The sequence below is a fragment of the Denticeps clupeoides genome, chromosome 5 (genome assembly GCF_900700375.1).
Source record: "Denticeps clupeoides chromosome 5, fDenClu1.1, whole genome shotgun sequence".
In the NCBI taxonomy this organism is placed as follows: Eukaryota; Metazoa; Chordata; class Actinopteri; order Clupeiformes; family Denticipitidae; genus Denticeps; species Denticeps clupeoides.
Window position 1 is genome coordinate 9,052,981 of NC_041711.1, and position 23,600 is coordinate 9,076,580.

Sequence of the window (23,600 nt, forward strand, 5' to 3'; positions counted from 1 at the left end):
AGCACAGCTGCAGTCAATCCTGACACTCATGCTGGTCTACAGTTCATCATGAGCAGATTATTTTGTCCCATAGCATAATTATTCACTGAAAACACCACAAATGTTCTGCTCACTAAACAAAGAAGGAAGACTTCCAATCAGCTCTGGCTTACAGAATTGCTACAATTGTCAGTCACAGGCAAAATTACCACAGCGCTGACCTTCTGTGACGTATTTCCGACAACGCTGAGTCTGAAGAGGTCGGCCTTCACACTCTATGCCTGCTGCAACGGTCTTGTTTACCTGCGACCGCTGCAGTTGTGCAGGGTGCAGTTGTCGGCTCAGATCACGCAGAAGAAGAAGCCGCTCGGCTGGGGGAGCAGGGTGCCGACGAGAAGAGTGCATTCTGGTCCAACAGCACGCTAATTGTTTGATTATACAGGTCTCCACATTAATGAATCGCTCCTCCACCGTTTGGGAACATAGCACGCTACCGAATTACCAGCACAACGATCAAGCTGTGAATACTGATTACTCATTAGCCAGTGACTGAGTGGCATAAACAGCTCCAGAATAGGGCTCCATTTATTCCTGCTCGTTTGTCTCCAATTGTGGCTTAATGTGGGTGGCGTTCCCCTATTGAAAGGTAAATCGTTTAAAAAAGAACGAAGAAAACAAAACTATTCGTGGTGAGTTTATGTGATTGAGTAAAAAAAAAAACGATACGTGAGGAGCTGACAGACGCTTTTTTAAAACTCGGGTGGACATTTTGTGTCTGTGAGGCTGCAGCTAAGGGGGGATGAAGAGCTGCTGTGCTGCCGGATAATAAGGGGGACATGACTGTTGCAACGAGACAAAAGTTAATGAGGTCTGAACGCCGCTGCGACGACGGCGGCGGCGGCGGTTCGCTCTTTGAGCCACGTCTCTCCCTCGGAGCGTCCCTGGGCCTTTATTAACAGGATAATGCAGTAGAGGCTTGAAGTGTGCAGCTGCAGCAGAGAGATGGAGGGGAGGATGCTATCTCCTCAACACTGACCTCAGCATCCAGAGGAGAGTCTGCGTGCTGAACAAGAGCTTACTGTCTGCAGAAAGGACAAGGCTGTCTGTTAAATATCTTCTTATTAATGACTGATATTCGTATACTACTCGCCTAGAATTAAAAGGGACGAGAGAGAGATGTTGCCCTTCCATGGTGACAGTAGTCTGTGTGATCTGTTTCATGGTTACTATAATTTTAATCACAGTTTAATCAATTAGAATGTTATTTATGACAATTTATATTGTGACAATTTATTTATGACAATTTATATTGAGGCTAGCTTCTTGGAAAGAACAGATGACAATCTCACAATTGTTGAAATAAATTAAATATTTTTTTCAGACAGCAGTTAGTATCTGTAAAAAAAGTAGGCTATACTATGCAAAAGCTGGATTTTTATTGCCAGTTCTTGTGTAGTACGTGTGTAGTAAAGTGGGGTGTTTTTTGTGAAGCGCCTCGTTACCTCAAGCGTGAAACCTGTCATGAAGATGAACTTGAAATTCACAACACTTTCCCAAAGCTGCTCACAGCTCAAATCGCTCGTGAAAAGTGTCACCAGTTCAAGACAACATGAAACTAGTTGTGAAAACTGTTGAGATGAGGAACACTGTATTGACAAAAGATAATAATTTAGAAGATGGGTGGATGAATGCCATATTGCATATTTTCATGCATGGGAAGATCACAGTGAAGGTCATGCTAATGTCACCTGTCAGGTGGGTTTAGGATGGAATCAGCCAACAACTGTGGGTGTGTGACCTCCCCCTGCCAGACAAAAGAAACACTGCATATATCACCAACCATTAAACACTTTTGAATAATATGTAGAATGATTTCATACTGAAGATCAAACAGAAGATATGTAATTCTTACGGTGGGAACGAATTTGCACTTTACCACAAACAAAAGGATGCTGCCATACCGCCCTCCCCCCATTGTTCCTGCCCGTGCCTAATTAGTAAACCGTTAATTGGCACAGGTGCAAGCTTCCAAATTCAGGGGTGCAGTTAAAATATCGCTCTGGACCTCCCAATGCCTGGAACTACCCCCAAGTGTGGCCAATGGGCCTCAGGTGTGAGGCCATTAGCGGGCGGCGAGACCCGGACAGGTGTCTGTGTCTGCATAGGTGGTAATTAGATGGCCGTAATCACAGCGCCCCCCCCCTCCCCTGTCACCACGACCACTCGTAAAGGAGGCAAGGGCCCGTCGGGCACAATGGCGGAGTGTGGCGAGTGGCCGGGAGACCTCCAGCTGGGCCATTAGCCCGACTCTAGGAGGACATGGACACCTGACAGATGCATGCTGGGCGCGTCATTACCCTGCAAACAAAAGACACAAGAGAATTATCCTGGCCCGAGAGCATGTTGTCCGACTAGTGAGAGAAGGAATTAAAATTGTGCTTCGGCGAGTGTGCGGTGCCATTTGTGAGTGTTTGTGGCTGAAGGGACAGAATGCTGTGTGCTGCGCGGCTGCATTTACACCCTTTTGATCTTATTTCACAGTCACGGTGAGACAGGCAAACACGTCCCTGTTCCACACAAGTCAAAGGTATTCCAAAGCCATTCATGTGTGCGGATGTGGCCTACATTTCAGACAAGATATATCACTGACCCACGGGGATGCAGAGACAATGACTTCTGTATGAAAGCGTGGAATATTCTCAACTGAGCCCTGGCTATTTCGGGAAGAATTCATAAGACAAGTGTTGTACAGCCGAGAACCTGCGACTGATCTATCATCCATCTTCCTCCTCTGTGAGCACCGACAAGTCTTCTGGATCAGAGCTTCCCTCTTGAGGGAGGCGGAGACAACACGTTATGACGGCACCACGAGACATGCGCCACTGCTCCACTGCTCCACCTTCCCTGTCACACGAGGCGCCATGAATTCTATCAAAGGGAGAAAGTGGTTTGCAGCGAAATGCTGGCAGAATAATGGCCGTACTCAGGGGCTAAAAAGTGATGTCTCTACATGAGAGGAATGCCGGACATTGGACGGGTGGAGCCCAGCATTGCCAGAATGATTGTTATGCGGGTGAAATGTATCTGCGTGTGCTGATTTGAGATCACATGCATTCAGATCATCTGAAACAAATCCCAAGATTGCACACACACAAATACTAGTTCACACTGGAAAATCCTAGACAAAGTATATACAGGATGCAATCTGCCTTTGTCAGTAATGTTGATTTCTTGTCTTTGACATCCCCATTTGGCCATTTTGGAGGTTTTGTGGATATTGGCTGAGCTTTCAAAAATTCAAACAGGAGTAGGAGGGCATAAAATTATCTAATCCTACCGCTTTCCCAGGCAACAAATTTACTTAAAACATCATCATTATGCAAACCAGTGCCTAAACTTGGGCTTGGATGAATTATGCGCCACTTGTGAGACGCAACAGTCTTTAGACTGCTTTCAAATTGCAGGTGATGGTTAACAGAAGTTGTTCATGGCCCATATGTGCAGCTTTGTGTATTCTCTTTTATTCTAGACTTTGCATGCAAGTATGTTAAAGTGGTCTAAGTTGCCGTGACAATTTAATGAACAGAAGACATTTTTTGCAATTTTGGAACATATATTTGCCTGAAAATCTTCAGAGGTATCTGGGAACGACTGGTGGCGCCCTCTGCATCTTAACCAGTTTACGTTGTGCCTGTCACAGCAGCTTGCTTCCTCCACTCTCTGAATAAATACATTTTCCTACTTTTCATGAGCTCAGCTAGTGAAAAGGAACTCCCACGTCCTGATGAAATGTCCAGTCCACGCATCAACCAGGCCGTGCGGCACTTCCCGAACCTCGCTGCGGACATGGACGGGCCTTAGAGCGCCCGCTTGTGCGCCTGAGCTGGACACTGCGGCGTCTGCTGTAAATGTGGCTGGCATTAACATACCGTTTGATGTGGAGTTAGAATGCGTTTAGATGCTTCGTGTTTGACAACCGTGTCAAGTGTTTGCACTGTCTATTTACCTCGCTAACAACATCAAACAATGTGGCGCCTGCGACAATGCCGGCCGAGGCTGTGAGGGTCTGCTTTTGTCTCTCCCATTTACTCCCACACGGAGGGAAATGGAGGGTGAGTGCGCTGCATAATAAACAAGGTCCTTCTGCCACACCGGACTTCCATTAGGCACCAGGAGGACGTCTCACTCAGCGGCAACCAGGCCGCCGCACATTCACCAGATTTATTCTTCTGCAGCATATTTGTGTATCAGTTCTTTCCTTCTCTCTCGCTTGGGCGCTATCTCTCGCCCACTTTCGCTCTCTTTTCCCCTGCTCTATCGCTCTCCCCCACTTCTGCAACAGATAAAAAGAGCCATTGCGCAGACAGGCCGGCCTGATGAATACAGAAGCGGAGATTAGAGGGGCCGGCGTGGCGGAGTGCTCTCTGGGAGAGGGGAGATAAGAGGGAAAAGGTGAACAGGAACACTTGTCACTGCAGATGCCGACTACGATTTGCAGGCCAGGGAGAGAAGACTGCAACAGGGGCTGAAGGGACACGGTTGTTCTGTCTGCCCTGGACCAGATGCAGGATTCTGCACTGAATGCTTTCGTCCTTCCCACTTCTAACAGCCTCATCTCTAAGTGATGGTCATTAGGAACCTTTGATTTAAGTCAATACGTCGAATGAAGTAAATAAAAATCCAAGATTGTCAAGTTGCCACCATAATTGACACAGCACATGGGGAGTGTTCACTAATGTCACATCAAGTATGTGTTCTGGATTGGCAGAAATGCACATAAAGAAGAGCCTGCTTGCTGTTTATCGTATGTTGGAGAAGAGGAACTACCTCCCCATCCAGCCCCTTTTTGCTATGTAAATATTTCTGCCACCCAGAAGATGAATTTAAAATATGTTTTTTTTTTTTTAGATTTTATACCGTTTAAAATGAGGGGAGGGGCATTAGTGATGACTGACAGCTTCCTCATTCTGGGTGATCTCCTGGACCTCCTGTCAGGATCCGGTCCAGAAAGACTTCGGTTCTGTATAAAGCTGCCCTGTTCATGTCTGTTCAACATTGGGTCGCTGCTTGGTGATATTTCCCTTGTCGTGACATCATACATATGCATCCTCCTTTCTCGCCATGTCCAGCCATCGTGACACCTACTCATGTTAATATGTCACATGCACAAAATGTAGCTCCTCCCTTCTCCTATGCTTTCTTTTTCTCATAATATTTCATCTTTACTGTACTCATCTCTGGACCACAGCCACTGCCAAATCAAACATACAGAGAGATTATCAGCACTATAATGCAAGAATTCGGATTGCTGAACTGGTGAATATGAAACACTCCCAACATGTCTTCTCTAGTGCTGCAACAGGGTTTCTGAAAAACATTTAAACTACATGATAAACAATGTTGTTACCTGCATTGGTCTTAATAACTAATGGCTTTCAAAGGACATAGGTCAAAAATGGTGACATGCAGGAGGTGACATGTCAAACCCCACCAGATGCTCTGTCCTAACAAACTGCACTGGGTCAAGAGGGTGAGGAACGAGGTGTCTTGAGGTGGGATGCTATCTGGTAACTGTATGTATGTAAATGTAAGTGTGTGTGTTTGTGTGTGTGTGTGTGTGTGTGTGTGTGTGTATACCTCAATAGTAGAGCTATGGAGCAAAGAGTCTGCGGTGCCCCTTTGATATCAGGCGCAACCAAAAGGTCCTTAGCTCGAGGTTGATACGTGTCAATCACTTTTATCAAGCAGAAGCTCCTCCCCTTTCAGCTTCACATTTCCCTGTGCTGACCACACAAAGCACCCAGAGTACACAACACACACACACACACACACACACACACACACAGAATGTTCTAAATAGCAGGTGAGTGACTGCTGGTAGAAAGGAGATTGCCTGACCTTATTGTTTGCTTCTGTCTCCTCTTTGTTCTTCACAAATAAAGGCCTTTTTTTTTTTTAATAAACTGGAAAGGTCCTCAGCAGCAGCCCGTGGTGGAAATGAAAGGGGGCAGTGAGGTATGGTACAATGTGGCGGCAGGAAAGAAAGGAGCAGCTCATCAGAAAATAACAAAGGTGCAAGTTAAAGATAAGGGAACTGTCAGAGTTTAATCCTGCCGCCTTGATTGTTTTCTTTAATACCAGTCTTGCTATGGCAAGCGATAAGTTTGCTGAGTAATTTAGTTTTGGGGCATGGAAAATAATATTCAGGTGTGTTCAGTAATTGATTTTCCTTCCTCGCTCTTTCCAGACCCCCCTCTCACAATTCTCAGGAAATCAAAATGAAACCTGGAAAAGCGTCTTTCATTTCCCTTTCGTTCCCCCTTTTCCCTTTCTTTGCACCTTTACTTTCTCCTTCAGGTTAATAAACTTGTTTTATTCAAGCCTGGGGGTCGGGGGGGTGCCATGCAGAAATGACAGCGTTCTTCTCTGGGGGCTTTTGAGCCCATTGTGCGGATTTCTGAAGGGGCCGTAGGGAGGACCCCCATTTTGACATTTTGATGAGCTGCAGGAAAATTGAGGCGGAGAACAATAGATCAAAATCTATTAGCCAGGCGACGAAAGAGAGGTGGGGAGGACAGAAAGAAAAATTTCTTTTCCTGCCATTATGAGAGTATGTTGTCCTCTGAAACTTAAATACTGGTCTTGATCACAACTTGTAGGCAAACACAGCTTAATAAATACCATATAACAACCTATTCTCAAGGGACACTGCAGTTCTCAGATAGGTCTCTCCCACTATAATTTCCTCGTAGACTAGTTTTCACAGTTCCAGAAGCAGAGCTTTGCCTCCTTCCAAGTGTAGGTCGTATGATAGAGTTTTTCTAAAAAAAGTAAAAAAACAAAACATATGAATATTATCATACCAAAACAACTCTACAGCAGCACAACATTATTTGGTTCTTGAAAAGGAAATGAGAACTGGAAATACAGAACTGGAAAAGCTCACCGGCGTGACCATGCTGCCAACCAACATAGCTAGGAGTAAAACGGCAGCTGACCTGTGATAACCATCAGTTCCAGCACGATTCCCTTTACTTCCTGTTGGGACAGCAGAGTGCAGCAGGTTGACCAGCACCAATTAAACCAACCTCTACCGTTAAGCTGGTCCAACTACATTTACATTTGCACAATTTGGCAGATTCCCTTGTCCAGCGCGGCTTACCACGTGCTTTCAGTTTCCATCAGCTCGGGTTCACTCAGACCCGAACTATGAATACAGTCATTCTATGCACTCTGTTGACGTTTTTCTTACATAAATCCCAAGGAAGAGTTTACAAGTTAGTCTAAGTATTGCCTAAAGAGGAAGGATTTAAGCTGCCTTTGGAAACCACTCAGTGACTGTGCTCTTCTGACCTCTAGGGGACGTTCATTCCACCGGCGAGGGGCCAATGTTTTTTAATGTTTATTTAAGATTTTCAAGATTTTGGTTTGGATAATTACTCTTCACAGTCCACTGGAGGCTAATCTGATAAAATCCCCTATTAGCAAACATGACGTGCAACTTTTGCATCCCTCCCCTAATTACACTTGGTTGTTATCTGTGCCTCCTTCAAGTGACATGCATCTGAGAGAATCATTTGTAAAGTTTCGCCCATTCAATTTCACGACAGGATGGGGTGGCTGGATGCCAGCCTAGACACTTAACCTTCATTCCTCTTTGCTGAGAGGATCATCTGTAGCTTGAAGGACATGTGTGTGTGGTACTCCAGTTTTCTCTGACCTTAGAAAACCTTTTGTTTTGTGTGCCTGAACATGAATATGCAGATATAATATCAACAAATTTGGGAATTACTGTGCTTAAATTCTACTCAAGTAAAAGTAAAGTAACCTGTCTAAAAATTTACTTCAGTAAAAATATATAATTACTTAATTTAAAAAGACAATTAATACAAGTTACTTACATTTTTTGATGTAAAAAAGAACTAATCACAAATCAAATAAAGCACTAGACATTTTTATTGTTATTATTATTCAACTTTTAGATAGTATAATGTGCAAACTATGTTCAGACCACCCCATAAAACATTTTTGAGCACAGTTGGCCACAAAAGTACCAAATTCAATAAAAAAAGAGAAAATAAAGCCAAAATCAAAGTGTCCAAACCTGTAAAAATGTTCAACAATTCCTTATTAACAATCTGTGCTTTTTGTTCTTTCTATAGCAAACATAAATATATCAGTTGTCTTTACTGACAAATCAGGCCACGGACTGCTGATTTAAGAAATGAAATAAAGCACCCTGCCCCACAGAATACTACAGTATTAGACTGTAAAACTCTTGTTCAGTTTGAGCAATGTAATGTATGGAATACACAGGCAAAAAGCATCATCACAGCACATCACTTTTCCCACATTATGTTATATTGCAGCCTTACTGATTGTGTAAATGTTTTCTATGCACACAACACCCCATAATGACAAAGTGAAAAAATCACATGTACATCAGTATTCACAGCATTGCCATGAAACTCAGATTTGAGCTCAAGCGCCTCCTGTTTCCCCTGATTGTCCTTGAGATGTTTCTGCAGCTTACTTGGAGTCCGCATGTGGATTGGACCTGATTTGGAGAGACACACTCCTGTATATATAAGGTCCCAAAGTTGACAGTTCATGTAGAGCACAAACCAAGCATGAAGTCAAAGGAACTGTCTTGAGGCACAAATCTGTGAAAGGTTACAGAAAATTGCTGCTTTGAAGGTCCCAAATGAGTAGGTTGCAGAATCATGCTGTGGCGATGTTTCTCAGTCGCAGGAACTGTGAGACTAGGCAGGATAGAGGGAAAGCAGCAACGTACAGAGACATCCTGGATGAAAACCTGCTCCAGAGCGCTCCTGAACTCAGACTGGGGTGACAGTTCATCTTTCATTAGGACAACAACCCTAAACATGCTACCAAAATATCAAAGGAATGTCCTTGAGTGGTCCAGCCAGAGCTCAGACTTGAATCCGATTGAACATCTCTGGAGAAATCTTAAAATGTCCAGGCTTGTGGCAAATAATGCATTGTGAATACTGTCCAGAGGCATAGTATAGGTTATTTTTTACTCAGTAATGAGTTTTTATTTGCAATAAGACAAATACTTGGGTAAAAAATACTTTAAAAATGACAAATTACTCACAACAACTACTCAATCACAGTAGTGTGAGTAAATGTAATTAGTTTCTTTGCACCTCTGCTATTTTGACAGAAAAATTGTGGATGGCATAAATAATACATCTGTATATTTACAATATGACCCACTCTGCTGCTCTTTCAAAATGTTAAAATGTTGCTGGCTGGTTTTGAAGTGTAATGTAATGAAACACACTGTAACTGTAACTGAATGTGTGCAACGTTGAGTTTAATCTAAATAACTTATATCACTGCAACCCAGACTCGCCGTATCCTTTGAAACCATTTTTGGATAATGACTTGTGTCCTCCTAGACTAAATAGCCTTCATAACTAAATTATGAGTGTTCTGCAGTTACATTTTTTTCAAATATTTGAATGAACATTTGGGAAAAGTTGCATTTCTTATTTATTTTGTTATTTTTATTCATTAATCCAAGGGTGGGCAAAAAGTGTATGTATTGAGCATGAGCAGGGAGGCAATGCCCAGCCAAATGATAGTAAATTGCAGGAACTGGTAGTATATTCGCTTCCTGTCTAGATCCAAGCACGTAAGTATAACTTACTGAAGTGTGCAATAAAATATGAAGTCATAATTTGCAAAACAATATTTACAGGGTTTTACTAATTGCTTATGCTGTCAAAGATTTAAATGGCGTTTTATGCCTGTACTGCTTGAAAATATGCAAATCAATTACTATTATTATTAGTAGAAGCAGTGCTATTTAAGAACAGCTGTAATTTTTTATAATCATGTTTTGTGCCATCTGTGTCTGTTTTCATAGCCAGCTTTTTCCCCTCCAAAAAAGGCAGGCAGCATCATCTACATGGAAGAAGCCCCCTGCTCTTGACATGCCTTGGCACGTGTCGCCCCTGGAGCTGGAAGAGGTGAGGGAGGGGAGAGCCGGTGTCCGGCTGAAGCAAGCCACCGGTAAGCAAGTCAGATTATAGACGGGGAACTTTTTATTTGGCCTGCCTCTGAACTCTGATCTGTCTCGGTCCTTCTGTGGTTCACCCGTCACACGTGTCTTTTTCTTTCTGCTTCTGCGTGTCCTCTGCTTTCGCCCCCCCTCCTTGCCCTTCGCGCTCGTCCCTTTCTCTGAAGCACTTCTGAAGATGGACACTCTCCAGGCTGTTTTCCAATTACCACCCAGCCCTATTTCGAGGAAGGTCATTACAATTAGAGTTCCATTTTGCTTTTTTCGGTGAAAAGCAGAAAATGATGTTTGGTGATTGTGGTCTGTGCCTGTCGTAATGTCAATGTGCTGCTCTCAAGTGGTCCTATTATGGATCTGGACTGTGTGCATTACAGGGGCTGGCAGATTAGCTGTGTCTTACTGCCAGCAAATGGAAAAGACATCTTTGGGGGGGGCAGCGGGAGGCCATCCGCAAATCAATATCAGACACTGTCCATTATACGATCAGCAGCACAAAGTGAAGTTTAAGCCGCAGTGATAATAAGAGCAGGAAGGGCCTTTGTTCCGTTGACACTTCTGTCCATGTCCCTTCAGCGAATGGGACGCAGTAGGTCCACTAAATTCCTGTTCATAAACAGGTCCTGAAGTGGACACTGTTTATTCTTGGAGCACTCATATGACTAATTCAATATATTTCTTTTGAATCGGCACAGAAGGATATTGTGCTGTAGTGGGGAGGTCTATACCATAATTTGAAGAACACAATGCTCTCATGCCGGGGTGCAGTGTCTCCAAACGGACACCTTTTCATCACGGCCTGTGTTTGTAAAAGTCTTACCTCACCGTTCAGCTACCTTGATACTACTGCTGTATGTACCCGGTCTTGTAGTTTGCGCTTGAATTTAAGCGAATGCCTCGACAGATGCAGATAATGTGTCTGAATGATTTCAGAAATTATAACTACTGATAACCTGCCCAGGCAGGTTACCTGCCCAGGCAGGTAGAAGATGCTGAGAGAGCCTCCAGAAGCAATCTAATGATTGTTCACTATAGCAAATTGTTGTAATAATAACAGCCACGACTAAAACTCTTACACTTCAAGCTGCACATGTATAATTTAAATGCGAAGTGTTTTTAAAAATCATCAGTTAACAAACCAATTTTTTTGTTTTTTGCCATTTATCCAGAGTGACTTACTGTAGTTACAGGGACAGTCCACCCAGAAACACTCGAGGTTACGTATCTTGCTCAAGTGGGTTTGAACCTTTGCTACCATCACTGTGTGGCCATTTTTTAAATAACTAACAATCAACAATCTGAGTTCTTTTTCTTGAGTATCCAGATGTTCTTATACATTTTTTGAGCATTACTTTGATGTGTGGGTGAAGAGCTGTCTCAACAGATGTTAATGTCATTGTGAGATTCATGGACTCTTATTTTTTTTGTCTGTTTGTTTTCAACAGGTTATGAAGGAGAGGTTCTGATGCACCAGCTGTTCCTATAGGTCCAGAGCACCTCCCTTGGGACCTGGTTCCAAATTGACCTTCTCGCCCTCTCCTTGCTTCCAAAGCCTTTTCCGAAAGAATAATAAGGGCACCAGACACATTAATTTGGTGCTCTATTTAGATAAATGCCTGTGTGAGTTATTAATATTGCATATTACAATAATTAAATTCAATTTTTCATCGGTGGGAGGGGGCGGGGTCTAGGGCTGGGAGTTAATGCTACATCTCCATTAAACATACAGGATTTCCCGCACCCCCCTTCCTGTCCCGTCGTTTATTTGCTGCCTTGCTTTTGTTCGCTTCTGTTCCTTTCTCTCTCCTCCCTTTGTTCTGCCCTCGTTGGGTCAGGAAAGCAGCTGGTAAGGAAAGTGCTGGAAATGGCTGTTAATTAAAGAGCTGACAGCTCTCGTGGAAGTCTGCCGTGGCGTTGATCACTCCGTGTCTCAGGTGTTCACTGCCTGGCATGGTGTGTGTGTGTGTGTGTGTGTGTGCGTGCGTGTGTGTATGGTACCTCCGCTGCGGTTGTTTAACACTGTCCAAATAAGTGACTGTGCAGCATATGCTGCATTACTGCCATGTAACTCTATCACCCACTCAAAGCAGCGTGGCTAAGGATCTCCCTCAGCTCTCTACGCTCTGTGAACTGGCTAAGCTGCCATGCCTCCCTGCCTCACGACAACCACCTGCATAGAAGACCCGTCACAAAGGGGCTGCGGGGCTGCTCTGGTGATAACACCGATCCCCGCACAAGCCCTCCAAGTGCAACCTGCCAGAAATCCCAACAGCACCAGCCTGTTACACTCATGGGGGTTCGTAATAGCCACCAGAGAAGGCTCCGTGGTTGCCAGGGCGACTGGAGGTCACGTCCTCTGTGTGTGTGTGTGTGTGTGTGTATTGCATGCATGTGTTTGCGTGCCGGCTCCGCACCCTTATCAACTCCGTTTGACCCTAAGAGACACAGTAGCAATTATGGCCAGTTCTGTCTGGGCCAGTGCCCAGCAGCCTATTTGGCACATCGAAGGTGTGATGCAATAGAGGGGTGAGGTGGATCAGCAGAAGATCAAAAGCACCAGGGTCAGGATGTGAAATAGAAGGTGAGACGGAGTTAAGGGGATGTTTTCAGCAGCTTTGTGGTCTGGCAGGGTAACCAGAAAAGAAAATTCCTCTCACCTTCAACAGAGACTACAGAACCCATAACATTTGAATAATACTATCACTCTCAGAAATATCGACATGAAATGTCTTTATTTATTTTTTGGAAGTAATTCTAAAAAATTATAATTCCAAAAAAATGCAGATTTAAATGAAGATGTAAACACAAACCTGCAGTGATGGAACTGATTTGAAGATGCAACATGGATCATTTCATTGTGTTTCTACAGGTAGGACTAAGTGCTAATTGCTGCTGAGGAACATCGATCTGGGGTGTGAGTGAATACAGCAACACCTTCAATGGCAGTTTTATCTGTAAACCTCAAAGTCGTGTAGAGCATTTGACAGAAATGTCTCCCCAGGCATTGTGATTTTTAATTAAGAACTGCAGCACCAGTGGAGTGTTAAAATTTTTGGGGCCTAAAGGTCACGTGGAAAAGAACATTTGTGATCTTTGACAAGAAATGCGACTTTGCTGTGCTCACTCATCGATACCACAACTGATAGCAATGCCTTAGTTTACTCCCCAGTGCCATTCTACTGTGAATACAGACGTGACAGCATTTAGATGTGACTTCCTTCTGACTGATGGAGCTCGGCATGGTGTCAGGTTCCTCTCTCAAGCCAGATTTCGTCATCACTTCTGGATTAAAGCGGTTAATTACTGAGACCCTTCCATTTTTAATGACATTTACTTTATATTTATGGCACTGAGCGAATGCTCTCAAGTGTCTTGCTTAGCGATTTCAACTTGTGGTTATCTGACTCGGAGGTGAGTGTGTTGCCCGCTAGGCTTCTACCATCCTGCATGGTCAATAGGTCGTATCAGTGTGTAGTTTTCTTTTATTTTAACATGATCTTACCAATATTCTGACTTCTTGACAAAATGAATCCCTTTGACAGTCATTTGACTTTTGGTTCAGTTCGACAAACACGCACAAAGAAATGATTATCCGGTATCTAAATGTTCTGTTCACCTGCGTAGTTTTATATGTACAGACACTGACAGTTGAGAGCGATGCATGTGTCACAAAGGCGTATATTTTTACACCAAATTTCTTCAGCGACACACACACACACACACTGTTCCCCTTACTATTATCATGTCGTGCCGTGTGGCTTTTAGGTATATTTATGGGCTTCTGTGATTCCTAACCGTTCGGTTTCTATTTTAAAGTGTTGCGTCAGGAGGGGCGCTGAGTGACATCCAAAACTGGTGCACCCCTCCTTGCTTCCCTTTGTAGCTTGTGAGAGTGGAAAAAAGAAGAGAAAATGTATTCAGGTCCCAGCATCCTCATAGTTGCCTGAGAAAAACATGGAGAGATGTCTGGGGGAGCAGAGCGCAGCTCAGCCATTCTGTGGTGGGTGGCTGCTGGGATATTAGGAAGTATTTAGCATGCCATTGCCTCGCACTCGCTTGGACCTTCTTGGCTCTGTGCCTTGCAAGTGTAATTTGGATGAGTGCAGCTTGCTTGCCTTTGGGCTCATTAACAACAATATAAACAGTAATTACAGTGATTGCCTAATTAATTCATTAACAAAGAGGGAAGGAGGAAAAAAGCAAACGCGGCATGGTAAAGAACCATGAACGAATCTTGTTAAAGATAACAATTTTATGAAAACATTGTCGGGATAATTATCAATCGCATGAAGCAAAATTAAAATGCTGTTTTACATATTTAGCCTTTTGTTTTCCGTTCTGATTAACGGAGACCACTTTGTTAATTTATTTTTTAATAATTATGACAATCTTGTTTTTTTCTTCTCTCCAATAGCTTTGTCTTGTAAATATGTAGTTCTTTGTTTAAGTTATTCAGCTACTGTACATGAGACATGGTCATAGAAAAGATTTCCCAATTTTTTTCTTTAAATTGCATATTTGAACCAACAGATGACATGATACTTCTTGAATAAAAGTACAAAGCATATTTTTTGCTGAAAAGTTTTGGCATTCAGCTCCTGGCATCACACGTCATTTGAAAACCCTGTTTAATAATCCCATCTCAGAATACATGCATGGTATGTATAACATGATGAAAGTGAATATATATATATATATATATGCACACACACACACACACACACACACATCATTAATGCAAACTGGCATGTACAGTGAACATGTTTTTATGTATTTTTTGGAGAAGATAACACAGTTACTGTGATACTGAGTTGTTGATTAAAACCTCACTCTTCCTACAGGTTACCCTCAGCCGTATCACAGCCTTTCGTGTGAACAGTAACAGAAGAGCCTTTTGTCCCCCGCGCTGTGTCCCGTTGAACGAGGTGGGTCACGTGTAGCTGTCGGTGCAGCCCTGGCAGTTGTATGGGTGCCAGAGACGGAAGCTTCCCACAATTAACACAAATTACTGACAGTCTGCCAGCTATCAGAGCCTGGCATCAGCCCCTGGTCTGGGGGTGTGTGTGGGGCAGCCAACTGCAGTGCCAATGTGTGTGTGTGTGTGTGTGTGTGTGTGTGTGTGTCATTGCCAGTGCCAACCAGAGGTGGTTACTGCCAAAATCAAACATGGTCAGGTTTAGGTTACAATAATACAGATTCATGTAATTATTTAAGACTAATCGTGGAACGACTGGGGTGGGGTTACGCAGTACGCCTGCAATTGAAGGCGATTTAACTCACGCTTTACTAGAGCGCCATCTACTGGCTTAATTTGTCTATGAACGGCACCTTTAGCTGGAAGGTGCAGGTTCTTTAGAGAAAACAATGAAATCACAAAAGAAATCTAAATGTTTACTGTTTTGAATGATGACCATATTTATATAAAAAAAAGATTTTAGTGCTTTTTGTGTGGTTTAGGGTAGAAGTGAGGCAAGAAAGTATTTAGTCAACCGCCAATTGTGCAAGTTCTCACTTAAAAAGATGAGAGAGGCCTGTAATTTCCATCATAGGTATATCTCAACTATGAGAGACAAAATGAGAAAAAAAATCCAGAAAATCACATATAAATTTAAAGAATTTATTTGCAAATTATGGTGGAAATTTAGTATTTGGTCACTAACAAACAAGCAAGATTTCTGAATCTCACAGACCTACAAGTTCTTCTGTAAAAGGGTCCTGCACTCATTACCTGTATTAATGGCGCCTGTTTGAACTCATTATCAGTATAAAAGACACCCGTCCACAACCTCAAACAGTCACACTCCAAACTCCACTATGGTCAAGACCAGCTGTGTAAGGACACCAGAAACAAAATTGTTGACCTGCACAAGGCTGGGAAGACTGAATCTGCAACAGGTAAACAGATTGGTGTGAAGAAATCAACTGTGGGAGCAATTATTAGAAAATGGAAGCCATACAAGACCACTGTTAATCTCCCTCGATCTAGGGCTCCATGCAAGATCTCACCCTGTGGAGTCAAAATGATTACAAGAAAGGTGATCAAATATCCCAGAACCACATGGGGGGACCTAGTGAATGACCTGCAGAGAGCTGGGACCAAAGTAACAAAGGCTACCATTCGTAACACACTATGCCGCCAAGGACTCAAATCCTGCAGTGCCAGATGTGTTTCCCTACTTAAGCCAGTACATGTCTGGGCCCGTCTGAAGTTTGCTAGAGAACATCTGGATGATCCAGAAGAGGATTGAGAGAATGTCATATGGTCTGATGAAACCAAAATAGAACTTTTTGGTAAAAACTCTACTTGTCGAGGAGAAAGAATGCTGTGTTGAATACAAAGAACACCATACCTACTGTGAAGTATGGGGGTGGAAATATCATGCATTGGGGGTGTTTTTCTGCAAAGGGACCCGGACGACTGATCCATGTAAAGGAAAGAATGAATGGGGACTGGGTCTTTCAGCATGACAATGATCCCAAACACACCACCCGGGCAATGAAGGAGTGGCTTCGTAAGAAGCATTTTAAGGTTCTGGAGTGGCCTAGCCAGTCTCCAGATCTCAACCCCATAGAAAATCTTTGGAGGTAGTTGAAAGTCTTTGTTACCCAGCGACAGCCCCAAAACATCACTGCTCTAGAGGAGATCTGCATGGAAGAATGGTCCAAAATACCAGCAACAGTGTGTGAAAACCTTGTGAAGACTTACAGAAAACGTTTGACCTCCATCATTGCCAACAAAGGGTATATAACAAAGGATTGAGACTTTTGTTAGCCACCAAATACTAATTTTCCACCATAATTTGCAAATAAATTCTTAAAAATCAGAGGATGTGATTTTCTGGATTTCTCATTTTGTCTCTCATAGTATACCTATGACGAAAATTACAGGCCTCTCTCATCAGCAGCATAGTAGCATAGTAGTAGTGGGTAGCACACACTATGAATCAGAATCAGAAAACCACAAAAAAAAAACACAAACCTCAGTTTTGACATTAACATTGGGGCCTGAGAGGGGGCCTAGCGGGTAAGGATGCAGACCCATTATCAGAAGGTTGCTGGTTCGAATCCAGAACCACCACTGCCACTGAGCAAAGTACCGTCCCCACACACTTCTCCCCAGGCCGCCTTTCATGGCTGGTGGGTTAAATGCAGAGAGCACATTTCAAGATTGGTTTATTGTCAGTACAACATTATACTGAAATAAACACAGACCCCCCCCCCCCCCCCCCCCCCATAGTGCAATAATAAAAGAAAAAATATATATATTATATATATGCATATAAATTAAACTATACTAACTAAAGCTTAAATACTGTACATATCTCTATATGAGAAAAGTAAAACTTTTCTGTACAATGAACAGGACATGTAGGAGTGCTTGTAAGTGGATATGTTGGATATTTCAAACAGGACACACAAGACAAGACAAATATGTGCAAATGGGTCAGTATTGTAAGATGGGAAGTCCATGACGTTCTGCACTTTTGTCTAGAGGTTTGTGTAGAGGTTCATCACCTCTGAGTTCTCTTTGTCAAATGGCCTCCCCCCAATAGGTGTGAAAGGCCAGTCATTTGTTTGAGGTCCCCCGCTTGTGTCTTTGTCAGGCTGCGACACCCCCCAAGCAGGAGACGCCAAAGGCCGGCAAATGATGACGAGAGCGACAGGGTAGAAACAACAAATTCTGATTGGTCTGTGGCAACTTCCTGGGAGTCAAATGTATAAAATTATTTTCCCTTGTGGATGCTGGGCACCTCTTTTTCCTCTCAATCAGGAGCTAGCCCCCCCTTCCCCAGTTTCTGGGCCTTTGCCTATCCCTGTTTCTCCTGGACCAGGCAACCTCTCTGTAGCTTGGCTGATCTCTATCTTTTTCTATCGCTTTTTCCTTTCTTTTATTTTGGGTTTTTCTGTAACATTGGTATCTTTTTTTACATACAATATTTACATGTAACTGCAATAGTAGTTTAATGGTGTTAATAAATTAGAAACCGTTCATTCTTTTAACCTATATTGTGCCATGCCTCATTCCAAGTAACATCAAGTTGGAGAGTTTACTGTGCTTTGTGAAGAGGGTTTTATCTCTTTTCCATTATGTTATCAGGTGCATAAGGCTGGAAGTGTATTGTTGTTGAGTTTATCAGATGATGGTGATTTCGTTGTGTCACCATGTGCTGTGCTTCAATGACACATCCCTGAGAATCTGACATGGTCACTGAAGAGGTCTAGGGTCATGCTCAAATGATGTAAAAGCACAATGGGGGTTTAAACATGACATTTTTTGTGGTCATCTGATTCATAGGTGAGCATCTTACCCACTAGGCTACCAACACTAAAAGAGGTCAACGGCAAGGTTATGGCGAGCCAAGTTTCACAAGGTTGATGTTGATTGTTTAAAAGCTGCAGACCACTCAGGGTGCCCATGCTGTGCGTGTGTGTATGTGTGTAGTGTTCCTTGGGTTCATTCCGGCTTGCATCGCGTTTAAAAGCAAGTTCATTTTCACCACAAGGTGGCACAAGAGCGTTTTTACAACGTCCAGCAGAAACGACATCCTGCAAAAGCTGCTTTTGAACAACTTCTTTAGGTGGGATCGCTCTGAAATTCAAAAAAAAAAATCTCGGTCACAAAGACGTGGTAATAAAGGATGCCAACTTCGGCTTAAGTTCCATGGAGGACTTTAGATGCAAGATTTTCCTCGATGGAACGCCAAATGAGTCGAAACGTTTAGGTTGAGGTTGAAGTTTATTGTCATATGTACAAAGTACAGCGTACAAAGCACAATGAAATTCTAACTTGAAAACCTCTCCCACTTAGACAGAACATAGAACATGATACATAGAAGACATAGAAGACAAAGTGCAGCAGCAATAAACAATAAGTCACAGAAGGGTGAATATATATAAGTTGCATCAGAAAGTGATTGTGCATAATTTAAGTGATAGTGCACACTATGTGTTATATGCCTGATGGCACTGGGGTAGAAACTGTTCCTGAATCGTGATGTGCGTGTGTGAATTGTCCTGACTTTGCCATGTTGACGCTACGTCATTGATGACGTAGGCGACGTGAGCCGCACGCCCGCGGCGCAGTTTCCGAAGCGCCAACGAAACACGAAACACGAAACACGAAACACAGCTCCTGTTAGCCGAGCCGCGTCCGTCGCTGCAGCACGGCAACTTTCGGTAAGTGCGACAAATCCCGAAAAGCAGCGGGCGAGCCTGCGCGTTCTGGCGCGCTGCTTTCCTGCAGGCGTCGCCTTCACTTGTTGCCTGTTGTAGCGGTGCGGCTAGCAGTAGCTGGCTAGCTAGCGGCGTTCTAACCCGCGAACAATCGAACAAAGCGGCAGCTAAACTTTAGCTTTGGGCTCGATTCGTGTGCCTGGGAAAGTAAAACGGATTAAATTGCATTTAACTCGGTTTATCCGCTGACCCGTGAAGGCGTTCAGCACTTTTAGAGCATTTACCAGACGCCCTTATCCAGACTTACAATCAGTAGTTACGGGGACAGTCCTCACCTGGAGACACTCAGGGTTAAGTGTCTTTCTCAGGGACACAATGGTAGTAAGTGGGATTTGAACCCGGGTCTCCTGGTTCATAGGCGAGTGTTTTACCCACTAGGCAACTAGATGTTGACCAGGGGTGCTTTGTGCTTTGCCGACATTGGGCACGAACAAGTGGAGGACTGGAACTGAGGATGCTGGAATGAAGAGTGCAGAATTGTTCAGATGTGATGGCGATGACCTCTTTCAGTGATCTGTTCATCTTTAAAGCATACTCATTTTACTTTTTTGATTAAAATATGGTGTTGAAGTAATCATGCAGCAACAGTGTTGTTGTTTTCCCCTGCATTACATTTATATGAATGTTGAAATGGATGTTCAACTTTCATGAACGTTGAGTTGAATATTCCAACATTAATCTCACTGTAGTCGCTCACTCCAGTTCCTACCCCTGTTTAAAAACTGTAAATCTGACATTTGTGCTTTTTTATTTCCCCAGGTATTGTGTGTGCTGCTCTTGTTAAGTAAAAATAAAAAAATTCCTGACATTGCATGTGCCTGAGGGATTGCAGAGACTCCTTCTCTCGCCAGGTCTTCAGCAGCAGCTTCAGGTAGGAGTCGGAATGTTTCACCGTAAACAGCTCTATGTTATCCATGTATGAAATACGTTGTTTGCTTGCTTGCTTGTTCAGCCCTTCTCTAGGCTTTTACCCGTGAGTTAGCCTTGTGTTCAGTAAGAGTCTCTTAAAGCCCACAGAGATATTGTTCCATCTGGGGTTTTACAAGAAAGAAGCTTTGCAGATTCATCAAAAGAGCTCTAACAAGGTGTAGAAACATTAATAGAAACATTACATCGGCTGCTCTGGCAAATTCTTTTCTCCCACTTGTCCAAAATCTTCATTGTTGCTCATATGCAAGTTACCATGCATCTTCTAAATCAGGGGTCCTCAACCCCCACCAAGCTGGTTTGTTGCAGTTGGGACCACCAACCCCCCATATCCCAAACACCACCTTGCATAGTTAGCTCTCCATTCACTCGGCTATATATCTATGTCGTGAGTCAATTTAAATGCAGTGATTTTATTTTTGTGTGAGAGTGGGAATGGCGTCGGCCATGCGCATGCGCGATTCATTTGCAGCCTGGATGCGGAGGGATGTGTGTCTCCTTTCTGCTTTGACTGGCTACTGAGATACTTTTGGACGGGAGAGGGGCTCACGGCAGCACCCGCTGCTCGTTGGAAATGTGACACTGATTTCATATGACAGTTCAACAAACATGTTAATAATATTAAGTCACTTACATTTTTGATGAAATAAAGACTGTTTTGATCACAAATATTTTCCCTCCACATCCTGTAGCCTACTCATGCCTACTGTCACGCGAGAGTGTCGGTTGGGTATCCGCACCGGTTGGGTATCCGCAAATCCTTAAGAAGTCTTACATTGTATTTTCCGAACGTAAGGCCGTAAATATCATTAAAAATGACTTGTAATCCTTAAATCCATAAAGGTCTCAAAAATACTGCCATTCTGTGAATGTATGGCAGTGATCGTCAACCAGTTCCAGTTCTCTTTATATTAATATATTGTGCAGCCCTGAAATAAGAAACCAAAATTTTAGCAGTCGCCGCCTCGTGGCTTGCTGTAATACAGGTAATATTAACCTGGTAACATTGTCTGAAACAAAGGCTGAAAAATGACAGATATTTGGAAGGAAAAATAATGTATCAAGCAATAATACATATCTTAAGATAAAATACAATAATATTGTATTTTAGAGAAGCAGCTGGCCCTTATCTGTATCTGAGAAAAACTTTAATTTGATGAATATGGCATTAAACATTTTTTTATTCTTACATTTGGTTTCCTTAAGCCTGCAGATACTCAGAAATGAACATAATGAAAAAAAATGTCAGTATTAGTTTTAATTGAATCTTTTGATGAAAAGTCCAGTTCTGTGCTCTATGTACACATTTCAACAAAAAGCATGCAACACAATTCAATCTAATTCTATCTAAACACAATTCCAATGCCACGCGCATTTACTACATTTAGTCGACACCTTTATCCAGAGTGCCTTACAAACAGTAGTTACAGGGACAGTCCTTGGAGACACAATGGTAGTGGGGTTTAAAGTGAAGTGATTGTCATTGTGAAGCACAGCACACAACGAAATGTGGTGTCTGCATTTAACCCTTTAATCCTTTAGTAATCCTAATTAGTATCAATCCTTAGTGAGCAGTGGGCAGCCATGCCAGGTGCCGTGGAGCAGTGTGTGGGGACGACACTTTGCTCAGTGGCACCTGGGTGGCTTGGGATTCGAACGTAATTTCCTTACCCACCAGGCCACCACTGCCCCCTCTAACCTGTGACGTTCTGGTGAGTGTGTTTCACACTAGGCCACTACCACCCCTATCAACAAGCAAACAGCAGAAAAGATTGTATGTGTGTGATAACATCGCTGGTCCAAATGCTAAGGGGATGAATCACATGCTAGTATATCGCATATCAGTTGGAAAACAGACACTCTGCAGATTACAGTGACTGTGGTATCACCACTTTCCCATCCAAACGGATCGAACCAGCAGCCGAAAATCCTCAGATCTTCAAACCCATAAACCCCATTAGAACCCGTTCCATTGCAGACGGCCCCTTATTCCAATTGCAATTCAACACAGGGACATTTCCCAGATGGAATTTCTGTCTGAATGATGGGGACAATTCTTCATGTTTTGATTTCTCCGCTGGCTTTAAGTCTTTGATTAATTCCCAGAGTTCCCTTTATTGCTGGAATTGATGTATTGCAGCACGTGTGAAGTATGCCTCCCTCTCAGACATTCCTAATTAGCCACGCAGCCAGCAGCCCCTGCTCGACATTTCTGGACTTCCCAGCTTTTGAGATTGTTTATGCTGGAACTGCTTGATGTCAAATTGCAAAAAATTTCCTTCGCTTTCTGTTCTGTAGCTTTCACATTCATAGTCACATTCACGTGAAGAGAAGTCTGATGTCTGCTTCAAGTTACCCACAGAAAACAGTACAGTAGGCGACTTGCGCTGCATCTGCCAGGTACTGAAGTTGCTCTGACTGCAGCTGTGACAAAATGCCACCAGAAATGCCACAGAGGAGTTGAGTTCCGCTGTGCTGACAAACATGGGCTTTCCACTCCGAGCTGGCCAAGAGTCCTTGGCTATGTGAGGAATGGACACACACACCAGGGAGAGCACTTTAACTGCAAAAATGTAGAGCTAATGCATGAAAAGAGGAAAAAGGGGCTTGTCAGTAGCAAGTACATAATACTGAAGAATTTGGGGTACATTTTTGTTTTGCAGAAATGTAATATATTTCCCTGTCAGGATATGTTTAGAAAATGACAATCAAATGAATGAATATATGAATGATTAAAATTGTGGTAAGATGTAAAATGGAAAAAAATGTTTTTTATTGTAAATTTTAAATTATTGATTCATTGGGACTAATTGACTGTCATTTACTTTGCTGTGTGACTATTATACAGATAACTGTACAATATAAAGGGAGGAAAGTCATGGAATTAGGAATCACCTCATGCTTGTAGAAATGTGCCGTTTCTGACTCACAAGCCCTCTAACACTTTACAATTTCCCCTGGAATGACTCCACTTGAATGTTGAACATTCGCTACTCATGTTTACTGTGCACTGCCGGCTTTATAGCCCGCAAGAGTGTGGCTCATCCAGCATGCCTGATCAGCTTTTAACAAGTGCAAACTGCCATGCTTTACAACGCGGATGATGCCCAGTGACTGCAGGGGCTGCTTCAGCAGTACACAGGCCCTTATGTTTGACCTTTGCCCTTGGTGGTTTTTCATTTTCAGGATTCATGTTGGTCTTGGATCTGAATCTTGCCCAGTGTGGGTTTCTACTAAAAACATACATGTTCGTTCATTACTTGAATATTCAGCTATGTTGTATATTTGATGATAATGCCATTTAGCTTGATCTTGAACCCTGTCATACTATTCCCATACCCTTAGCCATACCTGGGTTTGTCTGTTTTTCCTACCTTCTGTCGAAGATTAGAAATTTAATGGAACCCCGAGCTGG

General features: G+C 43.0%; 1 protein-coding gene across 2 annotated transcripts in view; it reads left to right on the forward strand.

Moving 5' to 3' along the window:
• Positions 1-19,077: 19,077 nt before the first annotated feature.
• ncalda (neurocalcin delta a) overlaps positions 19,078-23,600 on the forward strand; it is a 34,812-nt gene continuing 30,289 nt past the window's right edge. For both annotated transcript variants that reach the window (XM_028980003.1, XM_028980005.1), the window contains exons 1-2: positions 19,078-19,201; positions 20,018-20,129. The gene's annotated coding sequence lies outside the window, so the exon portion shown is untranslated. The remainder of the gene's footprint in view (positions 19,202-20,017; positions 20,130-23,600) is intronic.